Below are 16,808 nucleotides of genomic sequence, written 5' to 3'. Positions count from 1 at the left end.
AGCAGGAAGTTCAAAAGGGAAGTTCAAAAGGGAATTTTCTTCCCAAGGGTTACTGACCTCATGTTTGTCTTCACACTCTAACGTTCATATTTTCACATTTGAATTTTCAAGCTTTGAAAAACAGTTTGGTTCTCCTGAACAAAAATAGCCCAAATGTTATATCATGTATTTGGGAATATGGTTGGTGTTATTATAGCAGAGCTTGATGCTACAATTTCTGCAGTATGTACTTTGCTCTTAAAGCTAAAAAATGTTTCTTCTTTTTCATAAGCCTGGAGTCATTGTTGTTTTGTCAATTTCATTATGAGAGTTCAGTATATAGTCTTTGTGCACTCACCATCATCATCAAAAAGGTCTCTGAAAAGCAGCACGTGCAACGAAGACAAAATGGAGGCAAACGCAAGCAAATTTTACTAACTAAAGAGGACAATACTTGCCAGGCAAATGAGGACTGTACCAACACCCAAAACCAGATAATCCACAATACCAGTAGCATGGACTTTGGAGTTGTTCCAAGTACTAGTCATACAGCTGCTTAAATATTTCCTGCAGTTGGTGGATTAAGTAAAAGTTGAAGCCGCTGCAAGACAGCAGCTAAGGAGAGGACACCTGGAAAAATTTGGTCTCTTCTTTCTACCTAAAGGTAGGATTTTTTTCTCATTTTGTGTTATAGGCTGTGTATTAAAATTTGATTAGGGGTCTAAACACTTCTTCTTCTTAGTAGTAGTAATAGTAGTAGTTATATTCATGCCCCCACTAGGGTGTTTTCCAATTTCACTAATTGCATCCAAGTTTTGCTCACATGTGTCTTTTCCTTGAATCTGACATGAGTGGGACTAAGAAAAGAAGCAAGGACGAGGAGCCAGGCAACATGTTTTAATAGACACATGATGTTCTTTCCTCTCATCCTTAATGTGAAGCAGCTAATCACAAACTGATTTCTGGTAAAGGGGTGTGTCTGTAACAAAATTAGGAGTAGGATGCATCTTTGGTATAGTTCCTCCATGTTAGTGTGGGTGTGGTGTGTTGCATGTGGGTACATGGGCTTCTACCTGACTTAAAAAAAAAAACAAAACTGGAAAGGAAATGTAAATTTTTGCAGGTTACCCCCTTGTCCAGTAGGGGGTAGTAGTATTCCATAATCAACTACTCATTTGCTTCATGCTTCTCGTTCTCTCCTTCTTTATACTTCTCTGTCTTTTTTTTTTTTCTCGGCTTCAACCAACAGCTGATAGACCTGTTGACTAAAGTTTCAACTTTAGAAAGGTCTAATTTCTGATGCAAAGATCTTGCAATAGCTACATGTGTGTGGCTCCTGGCTGTCGTAATTCAGGTCTAGCACATCTTCAGCTGTGTGACATATGTGGTCTGGCAATCAGTGGGTGAGGTGAAACCTTGGAAGAATTGAATCGCAACCAGTTGAGAGATCAGAGGCCTTCAAGAGAAGTCAAGAAAAGTCAGGGAGTGTTGCATTTGTGTGTGCGCGCATAAGATTTGAAATGAAAGTTAAATGATCCGTGTGGAGCGGCCTCAAGGATAAGAAGATAAAAAGAGATGAATGGAGATAGTAAATAATTGCAACAACTAAACATAATAGGGCTGCGTGCAATATTTGTGCATTCAGGCCTGATGTTTGTTTATATATGTATGCGACTGTGTGTCTTTGTGCACATTTGTATGTATGTTGTGTGTGTGCGTGCGTGTGTGTGTGTGTTTATGTGTGTGAGTGTGTTTGGGATAGATGAAGCCCTGTCACTGTGTCACCATGGAGATAAGAGAAGCCTGACAGCAAGGGAGAGAGAATGACAGCTTTTATATCAATCATACTGACTTATAACTGCGTGTTTGTAAGTGTGTGTGTACAAGTGTGTCTTTACATTAAGGGGTTAGGAAAGGGTATTAAGTTGGAATCAAAAATACGTCAGTGTCATGTGGTTTGTATGTCAACAGCTGTTGTCAGTTTGGCCTCACCTCCCGCTATAATCTGTAAACCTAAGTGACCACACAGATCCTCACACATACACACACGTGCATGATGCACTGACACAAGCAGACAGATGCCAGTGTGTGTCACCCATTTCTAAGTGCCTGGACTACAACCAGAAGGGTAGAGTTGGCCAAATGTTGTCCTGGCACAAAAATCTACATGTTTCAGATTCTTTCTGATCTGATTCTCTGTCTAATTCACTTTCTATTCCACTGAGCATCTACCCTGACTTCTTCTTCCTCCTCTTGACTTCTCTTTTTTTCTCCCTCCTCTACAATTTACTCCCACTTCCTTTTCCATCTTCTCTCTCCATATTCACGTTTCATTCCAACCCAGAGCCTCGGTGAGTCTGTAAGCTGATGCAGCGTATCTGTGAGGAATTGGGAATTCAATTGGAGAAAATCAGGCTTTTGAGTTTTCAGCCAGATATTTAATTATGGGGGGGGGGGGGGGGGGTGAATTATAGCTGTGTCGCTGCAGGGACACAGCTCAAACGTAATGTGACTAAATAAACAATAAATAAGCACTAAATAAACATAAGGTCAATGCCATGCTTGATTACAAACACAACACCCACTGCTGCCCTTGCTAAACCTCCCATGCATACTTACTTTAGCCAACAAAATCCAAATATTTTCCACTGTACGTGTGTCTATGTGTGTGTGTGTGTGTGTTTTAAATCCTGGAAACATTTCACTAATGTTATCTGAATGCTTTGCCCCACCGAGGATTTCAGACAGTAGCTGAGAGACAGGCCAGTAGCGAGATAGAAAGATAGAGAGCAGGAGGGACTCGGAAGATTGTAAGATAGCAATCTAACCTCCACTGTGATTAGCTACTGACCTCATAGGCCTACTGTCTGCACTGATAAAAAAACAGAAAGACACACACACACACACATACACACACACACATAGACCCTATGCTCCATTCCTTATTTTGAACCCAGTAAATCATTTGATCTTTATCAGATGTTAATTTACTTGATTTCTTTCTTGTCGTTTTTGCTTTGGAATTTCTCACTTTTCATATATCTGTTCATTCTCCCAGAAGTTAAGTAAAGAGATAATCTCACTATGATCTGTTCTCAGAATCTAATTTCCTCGCAGTCTCTATTTCAACTGAAAATATTTTGCTTAAGTTAAAAAAACAGTTCAAACCAGGTACACTCAGCACGAGTACTACGATGGATGCAGCAGGTTTTTGGTTATTATTATTATTATTATTTTTTTTTTTTGGCAAAAAAAGGACTTTACTGGTGTCATTTTATGATTCCCCTCTAAAGACACAGAATGGAAAGAAATCAACAGTATCTGTATTAGGTGGTGACAGATAACTTTCAGTCAGTGATAAGAGAATACATTGCATTTCATGAGCCATGCTCTTTGTTGCTGACGTGTTCCTGACGGCATCATCTGATGTCAAATAACTGTCGCCAGACTTGTCAGATATCAGATATCTGTAGTGTCAGACACAGCTCATTGTAAAGTCTGGTGATAACATGGTTATCTTCTCTAGCACTGTATATATGTTGCATCTCCACATTCATGTATGCGTGTGCATTCAGGCACACATTCCTCCATTGAGTCAGTCAGCAAGCTCTCCATCATTGCCAGTGGTATCCTGGTGCTCTTTGGTTGGTTGCAGGTTGATGAATGAGTCTCCCTTGAGCAGCTCTGCTAAAGCGCCTCTCTATCAGGCTACAGCCACATGGGCCCTCACATTTGATTAGATCCCAATGGAAGCCAGTTGCTCCCTGTCATCACTCATACAGCATAGGACCGAGATGCAACAGAGACAGCCATTGGAGATACAGAGCTTGACACACTGAGGAAGCCATTTCGGTGCAAAGAGAGGATATTACGTGAGTCATGTACAACTCTGTCTCACATGGGTGGCGTTGCACTTGGCTGGAGAGGATAGAGATAGTGTGAGGGAGTGGGATAGTCATAAGGAGTTATTTCCATTCTATGTGGGTTATATTCAGAACGAAAGCCTCATCCAAGATTCTATCAATCAAATTGCCCACATATTCATTTAAATTATATCTGAATGAGAATGAGGGCCACGACAGCACTTCAAAACTCAAAAACCTTCTGTCGCTTTGACTTTGACTCTCACTCTCTCTCTCTGCTTTTCTCTCACTTTCTCTCTTTCATCTCTTTTCTCCTTCTATTGTTATTTACATGTCAATGACTTCTGTGTAAGTGCCTTTTTCTTTTTTTGTCTCCTATTTACATGTCAGTGGCTTTTACTGGTTGATGGTGCTGCGTTGAAATGAAAGTAATTTGCTCTGTGACAGTCAGGCCATTTTACCAGCTATTACGCTCATCTATTCTGGTCAGTGAATACTGATGACAATGAAATCAAGGAGCTGTGAAGAAATTTTGCAAGCTCTCGTGTTAGTGACGCTGTTATGGCTTTCATGTGGTGACAGTCCTGCCCCATTCACCTCTAAAATATTTTTTTAATGATGTGCAGCATCTTTGCCCCTTTTATATTTCTTTGTTAAACTGTGCAGCCATTGTAATCTTTATGTAAGCTAATTGCTTTAATGTAACACGGTGAAATACAAGAAGATGTCTCATCTTGTAAGCAGTTGGAATAGTAGTTTTTGTTTGTAGCTCCAAAGCTGCCCGGTCACTGCAGCCTTAAGTCAGGCCCGACATTCTTCATGAACTACAGAACAATGTGAAAGCCATTACGCTTCCAGTAAATTGCTCTGAAAACTTGATAATTGCGCACAAAAGCAATTTCAGCATGAAATCATGGTACTTGTGAGGGCTTGCAGATAAGTCTCAACTGATGACGTGGTTTAAAAATAAAGACTAATTTCCTTTTAATCAGGAGCGTTAGACTGTGCCGCCCAGAGTGTTAAATCACTGTTGCTAAAGGATTGTGGTGAATTGACATGCTCAGGGTCAGCAGGTCACATCTGGATGCACAGACGCGCATACTGTACATATGCGCACATATGTATGGCAACTCTCTGCTGTGTTGTTTTCAAGAGTTCACTTGGCCATTAATGATTTAGTCTTACAGGCAGGACAGAAATATGACTGCTTATGACTGAAATATTGATGCAGATATATGAATTATTAATGGAGCTGATTTCTGGAATAAAGATGCAGTTGACCTACTGTAGTCAGAGGTGAGGTACAGTGGTCCTACTGTTTAGTTCGATGGATGGTGCTGGCGTGAATGCCCCCCCCCCCCCGCCCCAAGGATTCACAGGGATGCATTTTGTGCGTACCTGACTTTCAGTGTGTGCCCACGGGAGAGAAAAAGTGTGTTTCTGTGTGCATCTGAAGGTCTTTCACCCGTTTGCAGCGACAAATACTCTTTGAGATATGCATGTATGAATGAGAGTGCCTTGTGCTGAGGTCATCCCGCCAGAAATGTGTTTATACTTTAAACAACTACATTGCCCACAGATTGTTAGTCAGTTGACAAAGTAGAAGCCTAGCTGCTATGCACAACTCTATTTTGCCAGAACAACCTGCCCACTTTTAAATCTGTTTGTGTTTGTGCTGCCTCCAGATGAATCTAATTTGGCACTCGAGCGTTAGCAAATCTTAGTATGCTCTTGGATCAGGCAAAGGGAGAAGTGAAGTAGAGACATGGCACATAAACAGTCAAAACACTCCTTGTTTTTATGAAGGTAAAGAATTAGTAATTTTGTTTACACTTGAAACATTATATGTTCTTTACATTTGGTTGTAGTTTTAGTTTTTCCCTTGTTCCCTTAAACATTCATAAGCCTTCAGGTTATCTTTGATCAGTTTGAATATTCACAGTCACCTCTTGTCTCCTCATTTCCTTGCAGTTGGTAAACCATCACACTGGGTTTCACTCCTGGCTGAGTTCTCAGGCTCTTGATTGTCCCTCTCAATTCCTCACCTTGTCTTCATTCCTCTCTCACAAATTAGTGGGGCATTAGATTGATTTTTCACCCTCTCGTTTTATCTTAACATGACCCTCTGCACAGCGTTTGAGGATGTTGGGTTTTTTATGGAGCTGTGATAGATAGAAATTGAGTTCTGGAGATGAGTTTGACTTGATGCTAGCGGCAAAGGAGACAGTATTACATGCTAATGACTCGCAAAAATGAGGCCCTAGAGGTGCACAAAGAGTTTGGGTGACAGGAAAAATGTCCAGTGCAGGCATGTTTCAAGGAAGGACAGAGAGGAAATAGGAGATTTTTTCTTCTTAAGTGTTTAGACATCAGCTATTCCTTCCTTTTTTATTGTGCACAACTCTGAAAAATGCATACCCAAATTAAACTCGCTGTTGTACTTACATTTTAAGATAGATAGATAGATAGATTCAGATTGTCCAGCAGCTCTTAGATTAACTTTTACACAAAAATATGACTATATACAAAAAACAGATAAACAGATAAAGGCACCCAATCAATAACATATAGCATAAATATCATATCAACAGCTACTGATAAAAAGTCTAATGGCTGTGGGGACAAAGGGTTATATTGATAACTTTGGTATTATTGGAAAGGAAACTCTTTTTAGTTTATTGTGAAAAAGTCACAATCTGGCTAAGTCATACCGTTTTTGGTCTTATCCTCATCAATTTTTTTATGTTAGCAGCAGGTTAGGTGTAACCCTATCCCTGATCTATGGGGGATGACTGACTGTTTAGCAGCTTCTCTGGTCAGATCTGAACAGTAGAAACACATAGAAAAACTGAATGGAAAACCCCATGTAAGTAAACCTATATATATTGTAGAGGAGCACACTATATATAGAAAAAAAACAATATATTAAAAAAAAACAACCATGCTGGCATAAATAAAAGCATGGAGATTCAGGTATTCACAATCTAATTCACATTTGGAAATACAGTTTCCGGCTTGGAGATGGGCCATGTGGGTGTTGATAGGCTAAGTTTGCTGGCTTGGGCTACTTTGTCCTTCACGTGGGTCAAGAGGACAAGGATTCAGGGAATGGGGAGAGGTGAGGAGATGGTATCGCTCTCTCCTCATGGGATGGAAGAAGGCAGTGAGGGGATAGAGAGGTAAGCACTGTGAGGAAATGGAAAGATAGAGGGATAGAGATAGGAGTGAGTGGAGGAGAGAGGCTATAGAGTGGAGGATGCTTGTGAGAAGCGGGAGGAGGAGAGAAGTGTTGTTACTTAACAGATAGTGAAGACTTGTTTATCCTGCAACTCAGATCACATTTGTTTACATTCACATTTTCACCCAAATAGGTTACACTTTTAAACACAACAGGTTGGAAAATATGTTTTCTGATTCCAGCAATCTTGTGAAAAGCTTATTCTCTTGGTGATTCAGTTGAATTTCGAGGCACGGCGAATACCTGGGTTTAGATGGCAGGTATAGATGAAACAGAGTAAAGGCTATAAAGAGATTAGCCATAATCTATTGCTGAAGGCAGGGGGGGGGCTTTGACTAACATAAAGCACGATAAAAATTTGCAGAATCTGGACTGTGTAGAGCTTGACTCCCAGGCCACGGGCTAATGGTTTCCATAGATTTATTGGCAACAGTGGGGATATTTTGTTTTAGACTCACAAGACAAGTTCCAACATGTCGCCTACTCAAAAAGCCTAGAGATGTCTGTTTGAATTACTGTCAGGGTGTACTTGGGAATGCAGGAGAGGAGTGAATATGAGAAAGACAGAGCAACAGAAAACCTAAAAAGCAGTAGCTAATGTCAGCAACAGAAAGGCATTAAATACTACTTCAGTTCAACCACAACTGGTGTCAAGTGGTCGATTCCACCCATGGATATTGGATATGCCTCGCTATGGCCACCTGTGAAATCACAGCACAGAGCATTTGAAGCCTTTAGGCAAAGTACTTGTCTCTCCAACAATAGTGTTTTCATAACCAGCCAACTGGGAGGAGATCTAAAGAGAGAGGCAGGAGTACTAATCAATAGGAGAGGGCGGACTAGTGTCAAACGGCAAATAAACAAACAAGCCATTATCCTGACACACATAAACACATACAAATGCAAAACCAGAGACGCACACAAAGGCACACTCTTGGTAAATGTATAATAAAAAGCTAATGTGCATGATTGTATGCAAGTGGCAGAACAGAAACCAACTCATTCCTATTCATCCTGAATCCCTGCTCTGATTCTGTCTGTGCTTATGTGTGTGTCAACCATTCGCATGCAAACGGGCTAACTACGAGAATGTGTCACCGTTTATGATAAATATGGGTGTATGAGTTTTTTCCTGGTCGGGCAAAAAAAAAAAATGGTGGGAATAAAGAAAGAGGAGGAGCAGATGCAAGCGTGTGGCTGGTGTAAACACTGATGATTACTGTATTGATCAAACTCTCATATCTGGTGGCAGTTAGAGGGTCCACAGGCGTGACTCCGTGTGTGAGCATGTTAAAGTGATCTGTGCATCATCTGTTGTGTTTGCGTGTGTATCCATATGTCTGTGTGTGTGTGTGTATGTGTGTGTGTGTATGTGTGGGCTTTATCGCTCTCTGTCAACAATTTGTGTGTATGCATGTGCATGTTGAAGTTTGTTCTGGGCAGCGATGGTGACAGAGAGAAGGAGAAGGAGAAGTGCTATCGATTTTTAGCCCAGCCAAGCCAGAGAAAGATCTGTTTGGGTGGAACTGTGATTACCACCCTTTCTCACCCATCTCCCCCTAGTTTCTCTCTCCCCTCTCTTCCCTTACCCTTTCACTTAGCATACATGCAGTATCTATCTATCTGTCTAACGTCTCACCCGTCTCAATCGTTAGGCCTAAACAAAGCATGTGATGTGCTCTTGCTGTCGTCTATTTCTGGATGCCGGCACGTCTGGGAGAGAATATGTTTCAAAGTTTTTGCTGCTTAGAAATGATGTGTTTATATTCTAAGTATACCACACTTGCCACATAGGGATTTTGTGTGTTTGTGTGCATCCGCATGTGCATTTTCTAAAACAATGACAATAGTATCTGAGGTTTTAAAAGATTTAGGAGTGAATCAGTTGCTTGGTTACCAGAGTCTGTTGTTGGATTGCAGTTTGCATGCACCCAGTTGCAGACACACGCCGAACATCCACGCCCATATTTAAGTATGCACACACTTTCATACAAGCATGATTCATTTTCAGAAGACATGAACATGATGTAAAACATGCCCCATTTCCTATGCCAAACTTAATCCTGACTGCTAAGTATGACTGGACTGACTGGCTCATTCTGAACCCAGATCAACGTGCATCTGTCTGTCTGCACATCTGTCTGTCTTTCTGCTCACCAGCCTGTCAATCTGTTAGAATGAAACAGACTGCAACACAAAGGCAATCTGTGTTTCTCAATGTGTATAGTTAGATAAACAGATAAATGATTAGTTGCAATAGAGAAGAGGGAGAGAGAGTCTTAGTGTCATCATTATCAGAGAGAGATGGGATTAAAAAACCATTGTATCTAACAGATTACTGGGTCTGTGTGAGTGTGTGTCTGCATGTGTGGTTGGCTGGTTTTCTCATTACAGGATTAAAGAGCATCTGGTTCAATGTTCCTACACAACTCTGCCATTCAAATCTCATGGGAAATAATACACTGTTTTGACTGTTGTTTGTAGGTGCACCACATACACTATGCTAGTGTGTGGCCATCTGTGTCTATGTACTCTATGTGTGCGCATGCCACATACATGACTGTGCATGTATGCCAAGTGGGAGAACAAATATGGATTGAACGGAATGGGACACAGCCAGAAATGAAATTGCTGCATCTAGAGGCTGTGTCACAGAAAGTGGAGAAGCTTGTAGTGTGGACTCTGTGTGAAAAACTCTTGACTCAAATCTATTTCTGGTTATATAATGAAAGGTGGACTGCAAAGGGCTTAGATGGATCTGTTGGCGAGTACACAGTCAAGAAAGTGATAGGAGAGGCAAGGATGAGGTGCGGGGAGATAGAGGGAGTGGGCAAAGAAGACTAATTTCAAGATTAGATAGATAGATAGATAGATAGATAGATAGATAGATAGATAGATAGATATTGTTCAGTATGAACAATAATGGTATTAATGGGCATTATAGACATCCTGTCTAATTGACCCATTGTGGGATGTGACAACACAGTGCAGCACATTAGCAAGTATCCAAGTGGTTTAACAATTTTCACTCTAAGCTCATTTATCTGACCTACTGAGAGTATGATCGCTCAAAAAATCTGTATTTTCCCCATGCTGTTGCTAGTCTGTCTATGACATGGATATGTGGCTTGTATTTTAGACCAAAACATTTTCATTTCATTAAAAGATTTTGATTTGGTTTGGTTTTCAAAGCTGCACTACCTTCTTAAAAGGAGTGTTCAGACTGAATATGAAGCATAATGTGTGGGCGATGCACTTGCCTATGAAGTGTTTGCGCAGTTGCAGCTGGACAGATGCAATTTGTCTCTGGGTGGCACAAATGGAGACTCAGGTTAACAATGTTTCAACTTGAATGAAAAATTAATCCCAGGAAGCAATATTTTAAAGCATGGGCCTTTGCTTTTGTGTTTCATATGCATGCACAAGGGCACACATGCATTTTGTTAGCCATGGGTGTACTACTGTTTATATTCTCTGACAATGAAAAATGTCTGAAACCATCACCAAAATGACGTAGGTTTTAATAAAACTCCCATAATGCAATTTTATTCTTTTATTTTAGTTTTATTTTTATTCACAGTCTTTATTCTATTTAATAGATGTGTTTAATGAGGCAAATGATAACAAATGTAACTACACCTAGCAAACATTTGGTTTATAAACAGTATATATATATATATATATATATATATATATATACACAGTATATATATATAATAAAAAACAGAATATAACTAAGAATTATATTTTCAAAATAGTCGTAAAGTGTTTGAAATTAGCAGTTATTGATGAATGCAATAGTAAACAGTGAAACAGAACAGAAGTTTAGAATTAAATAATACAGATTTACATACTGCTTATTAATGTATGTTCAGTGAAAAAAAAATGTGAAGGAACTGAATGAATGTATTAATTTCTAGGATCAGAAAATGTAGTTAATCCACTTTGATTTTCACTCAACTGAAACATTACATTATAGAATGAATTCATATTTTAATTGTTTAAATATTATAATTATATACATAGCATAAATGTATTTTCATTCGCGACTGACACAACAATAATACATCATTGTGATTATGTGTTGCTGATTGCAGTACTGGGCTAATAAGTGTTTATATCCGAATTTCTGTTCTGTTTGTGTATGTGTGTGTCTATTGCTTCTGCCCCTATTAATCAGAAGCTATCACTTGTGCCTAATGGAGATAGATTATCAAGCAGAGACGTGACTGTCCCTTGAGAATGCCTGCTTTCTGTGTGTGTGTGTGTGTGTGTGTGATATAGTAAATACCCCAATAACTGCGTGATTTTCTGCTTGACTAGTAGAACCACCATCATTTGTGTCTTTGTGTCACCTGCCTGCGATAAGGAGGGTGAGGGTGTGTTTCTGGGGACACAGAGGTTAAGCACACTCATTTATTACTTCCTCTGTGTGTGTGTGTGTGTGTGTATATATATATGTGTTTGTGTTTACATATACTGTACATTGTGTGAGCACAATTAGGTGAGATTATGCTTGCTGGCATACTCTACGTTTATTCTCCAAACAAATAAGACTTTAACAGCACCTGTACAGACTTCTTCTGTACACCCTGAAGTAGAAAAGAGTTTGCCACCAGCTGCAACAGAAGGCTTTAATCCCTCAGAGATATCTATATTATCCTCGCTGCTCAGGGTAAAATATCAGCTACATACTAATATTTCTCCCCCTGCTTCCTTGAAATGTGTCCTTGCACGGCTCCCCAGGATACTTCTTGGGTTGAAACAGTTCAGGTGTATTCAGGCGAGCAGAATAACCACATCAAAAGCCTACAAACTGCAGATCATATTAATTGGACTAGATCAATGTAACGTGTGACAATAATAGACCTAAACTATGAACGATTCTTGCTCACGCATAATCCCATACCGACATGCTCACAAGAAGAAACACCCACTTGTGTAAACCCATTTTACTTTCATTAAGTATCACTCAAAAATGGATAAGCGCTCTTATTTTACAGAGTGCTGCCACAGATATGAATGTCTCTTTAACTTGGAGACAGACACACATGCATGAACACTTAAATGAATATTCTTTGGTCTGACAGTGGTGTTAGTACAGAGAGATATTCCTGGGGCTACAGACTGATACAAGGTGAAAACATTTGTATTACAGGCTTTTCAAAAGTCAGAACAGCTGAACCTCACGGTTCATCAGACAGCAAAAAACACCATGCCAAATGTAATTTTAAATGGTTCTATTGTATCTGACACAGCAAAAAAAAAAAAAGTCAAAACAAGAGCGAGAGAGGAGCATTTGTCTACTTATTGTTTATATATTTTTGATCTCATTTTGACAATGTTTTGATTGCAGCACAGAAAAGAGATGAATGTAATACCCTCTTTCATGTTATTTGGACTGCTGATGCCGTTTGAAGGTCAGCTGAAACAACAACCAAGTTTTCCCATCTCTGAAGGGAACTAAATTCTTGAAATACCCAAATAACAGCCTCCTTGCTTATAGTTCCATCTTCTTTCTTCTATTGATTGCCAGCTGCCTCTGGGTAGTCAGACTTGCTGATGACCTTTAAATTCTGTGTGTGTATGTGTGTGTGTGTGTGTTTGTTTGCCCTTCAGTGTCTGCTGGTACATGTATATGTGTGTGCGTGTCATTACCTCTGTGTCTACCCGCAGCATGTGCTCTCTTTGTGTTCTGTCATGTTATCGTATTTTCCCCCCCTGTTCTCCTCATTGATTACCTGTCATCAGGCTGAAAAGTGGACTTTTGTTTCACCAAGTTGGCAAATGTAAGTTCTGTAATATTCTTCATTTCTGACTCTGTCATTTTATTTCTCTATTTTGCGCGTCTTTGTTGCACATTTTCGTAAATACTACTATTTTTGTAAATAATTGTAGACTTTTTGATTGCATGCCCACTTTACTCTTTATTTTTCTAATACTGCTTTTTGCACTTTATACTGTTTTTGTGAGCTGCTTTAACAAGTGAATTTTCCCACTGTGGGATCAATAAAGTTTGATCTTATCTTATCTTTTCTCACATTTCTAAAATACAAGATTCCCCTGTCATGTCTGTCTTTACCTGCTGAGCTGTATCTGTCATGACTTTCAGACTTTTTTCATGTGAAATATTTAGTTGCTGTGTTTCTTCCTTGCCTCTCTTCAGCTGCGGGGTTGTTAGATGTGTTTGCATAACTTATTAAATACATCCATGTATCTGTTTTTTTTTTTTTTACTGTGGCATATAATGCCTCACGTCCTAAAAACTGACATCAAATCAGACCTGTCATAACACATCTGTTATGCATGACTTTTAGTTGTTTTTGTGTGTCTGCTTGTGTATGCTGGCGTGCGCTTCTCCGGGCACCCTGCATGTGTGTCTGTAATGTTGGTGGTACGCATGGCTGAGTGCAGGCGGGTTCTCTTGCTGGGATGCTAAACAGTAGAAGAAGAGAAGGTTAAGTAGGAAGGTCAGCAGATACAAGGGAGGGAGATATCCATCACAGAAACCAATACATTTTTGTGGACACCACAGCTTTTTATTTTTATTTCTATGAAAAGAAGACAGTTTCTGCAGGTAAGCTGGCAACCTGCCTGGGGGAAAACTTGACACATCCTCTTCAGACATTTGGAGGAGAACAGAGAGCCCCGAGGTAAACAAACTGACTGGCCAATTCACCTTAAAAAGCAGTTTCCTTGGTGGGAGACAGACTTTGTTTCATTAAAATAATTGGATTTTGGTCTCTTTTTGATTTTACTCACACTTTCTGAAACTAATTACCCAATGACTTAGCCAATTAGCCAATGAAACAGACAATAAGTAGTCTTCATCGATAGGCCCATGTGTTAGACATGATGCCATTACAGGTGTCATGTTTAACACACTGAACACTGAAACCTTAGTAAGAGAGAATGTGTTAGCATATAATAACAATTCTGTTTTATATGTACATCTTCACAACCTGATTTTAACACATGACCATCATGGGTCTTTGGCTTTCAGTGTATCATATATCATATAACATAATCAACACAACAGATCTACAGGGAGTCAGAAAAACAGGCCAGTCTGATTATAGCAGCCAACAGGTGTGGGTCACTGTTTTGAATGAAGGATCAGTGAATCTCAGTGAGATGCACAGTGCTGCTTTTATTGCATTAAAGCAGCAGCAGCATCAGAATTACTCACATAATGTATATCTGCTCCATGGCATTAATTTGCCAGTTATTTTATTTAGTCAATAAAATATCTGAAATATACTGTCTCAAATTAGCTGGTTTTGTCCAATTAACAGTCTAAAATCTGTAGATATTTAGTATACTATAGAAGATCATCAATTATCAAGACTAAATTAACCATCAGCTCATTTCTAATATGTAATGTATGTTTACTTTTGTCTCAGTCCAGGTGAATTTGAAGGTTACAGTTCACTCCCTGATACCTGCTTTTCGTCTCTTAATTTTCTCTCTGCTACAGTCAAGCAACTTGTTTTCTCCCCCATTTCTTGTCTTTGTCTCTCTCTACCTCCCACATGATCTGTCACTACCCCTCTTCTGTGTTTTTTTTTATACCTCTCCCTGCTTCTGTTCTGCTCTCTTCTTCACCTCCCGTCTCCTCCACCTCTAACACCTCTTGTCATTATGGCTAACTCCTGCTATGACAAGCCATGGCTTGATCTATTTCCATCTCCCCTCAGACAAGTGTTACATATACACCAACTGTTCATGCGTGGGTGTGTGTGCGTGTGTGTTCTAGGGACAGAGAGATGGGGACATCTGTGTGCATGCACATTTAGTGCGCGTGCGCTCAACAGCTGTTTAGTTTAAATTTGATTTTCACATCCTCAGCATGCGCAGTACATTGTCAAGGGTGACAGTGTGATCTTTGATATTTGTGAAAATGATAAGTTGACAGCGGGATGATCCTTGTATGACAACAATGATGCAGCAGCTTCCGGCTAACAAATGGACATTAAATCGCTATGAAAACAACTGACATCACACTACCAAAATTAAAATAAAACTGCACCAAACTATTAACTGTGGTCCAGTAGGTTCATGTCTATACTGCCTTCCCTTAGCTATGCTCAGATCTGTTCCCTGATAGGACCGTGACTATGTAAGCTATTAATTTTTGTGTTTAGCTCCAAAGCATTGCAAGAGATGTTTACCCATATTTGTCTTCAGTGTGGGAAGGCACAGGTCAGCAATGGCAGTGCTTCTCTGATATTCATGAGCCTTGTGGAAAAAGTTCCTCAGGTATTATGGTGCCCTGTTGTTAATGACTATATGAACTAGACTGAGTTGGAGTAGAATGACCTATAACTTTTGAAACTAAACATCCATGTTGCTAGAAGCACTTTTTTTTTGCCTGCATATTTTCTCGTCCAAAACTAACACATCCCTACTCATTTTGCCCTGGGATCTTTCAGCTATATAATTGTTGTCCATCTTGGTATTAGATCTCACAAGAGCATATATGTATTATACCATTTTGATTTCATGGTCTGCAGTTTTACTGTTTTGGTTCAGTCCTTAACATTCTCATCTACATCATTTCCAGATGCATTAGGGAGCATTACCCACTCAGCACTGTTGGTAAACAATATGGCACATTTAGCCTGTCCCTCAGAAATTGATAGAGACAAAAAAACAGAGCTAGAAGACAGTGAATGTAACACAACTCAAATTAATATGAATGATAAGATGTTTGCCATAACATCTTTAGAAGGTGATAACATATCAGAGTTTACAAATACCCCAAAAATCTGCAGGTTTGATTAATCTTAATCTTAATCTTAATCTTAATCTTAATGAATCTTTATGTTAATATTGTGTTAATTATGTATAAATTAGTTAAGAATTTCACCTGATCTTGTCTGACCTTGTTATTTGTCAACGAAACTGTCCAGCATTCCTGTTTTTATTTTGAAATATAACTCGTACAGTGTTTAATGATGGCACAGATGTAGTTCACACCATTTTAATTCTGCATATTTTTAGAAAGCAGCGATAGGGGAAACACCAGAAAAAAAAAATGTCAAAAGCTAACAAGTGCTTATAAAACTAATTACTGTAGAACACAAAGCAAACAATATACACTGGAACAAAGCCAATATCCTACCATAGCCTTCTCTAGTGTTTCCAACACAACACAATCCTGACTGATCTCCATAAGTGCTAGATAGCTATTGTTTTGTGGATGTGTGTGTGTTTGGAGGTTATCAGACTGTTACATCTTTGCTGTTGTCTCTATGGGGTCATCAAACAGTTCACTATAATCTCCCTGGAGATGTTGGTCTATTTAGTGACTGCTATATGTGTGTGTGTGTGTGTGTGTGTGTGTGTGTGTGTGTGTGCTAATACAGGACCCCTGCCTGCACTAGCCAAAAGATAGCGTGATTTTCTTTTTGACCTCTGTTATACCCTTCCCTCAGGGGCAAATGATCCAATCAGAGGATAAGCCTATTTCCAGACCCTCCCCCTGGGAGCAAGAAAGATCCAATCGGATAAGAGTTCATCTTAGATCAGAATCAACAGGGGTGGTGGATAAAGAACCACACTGACACACAGCCATCAAAAAATGACAAAGAAATAGACGCACACACAGGAATGCCTACACAGAAAACAACGTTCCTTACAGTGTAATGACTGAATAATCTGCTACACTTTTTCAAAAGCACACTCAATATGAGGGTCTTACTTTGTGTATGAGGTTTCAGATAAGG

This window comes from Mastacembelus armatus, chromosome 1, assembly GCF_900324485.2.
Source record: "Mastacembelus armatus chromosome 1, fMasArm1.2, whole genome shotgun sequence".
Lineage (NCBI taxonomy): Eukaryota > Metazoa > Chordata > Actinopteri > Synbranchiformes > Mastacembelidae > Mastacembelus > Mastacembelus armatus.
The sequence above is the reverse complement of the archived record's forward strand: the minus strand, read 5'-3'. Positions refer to the sequence as shown.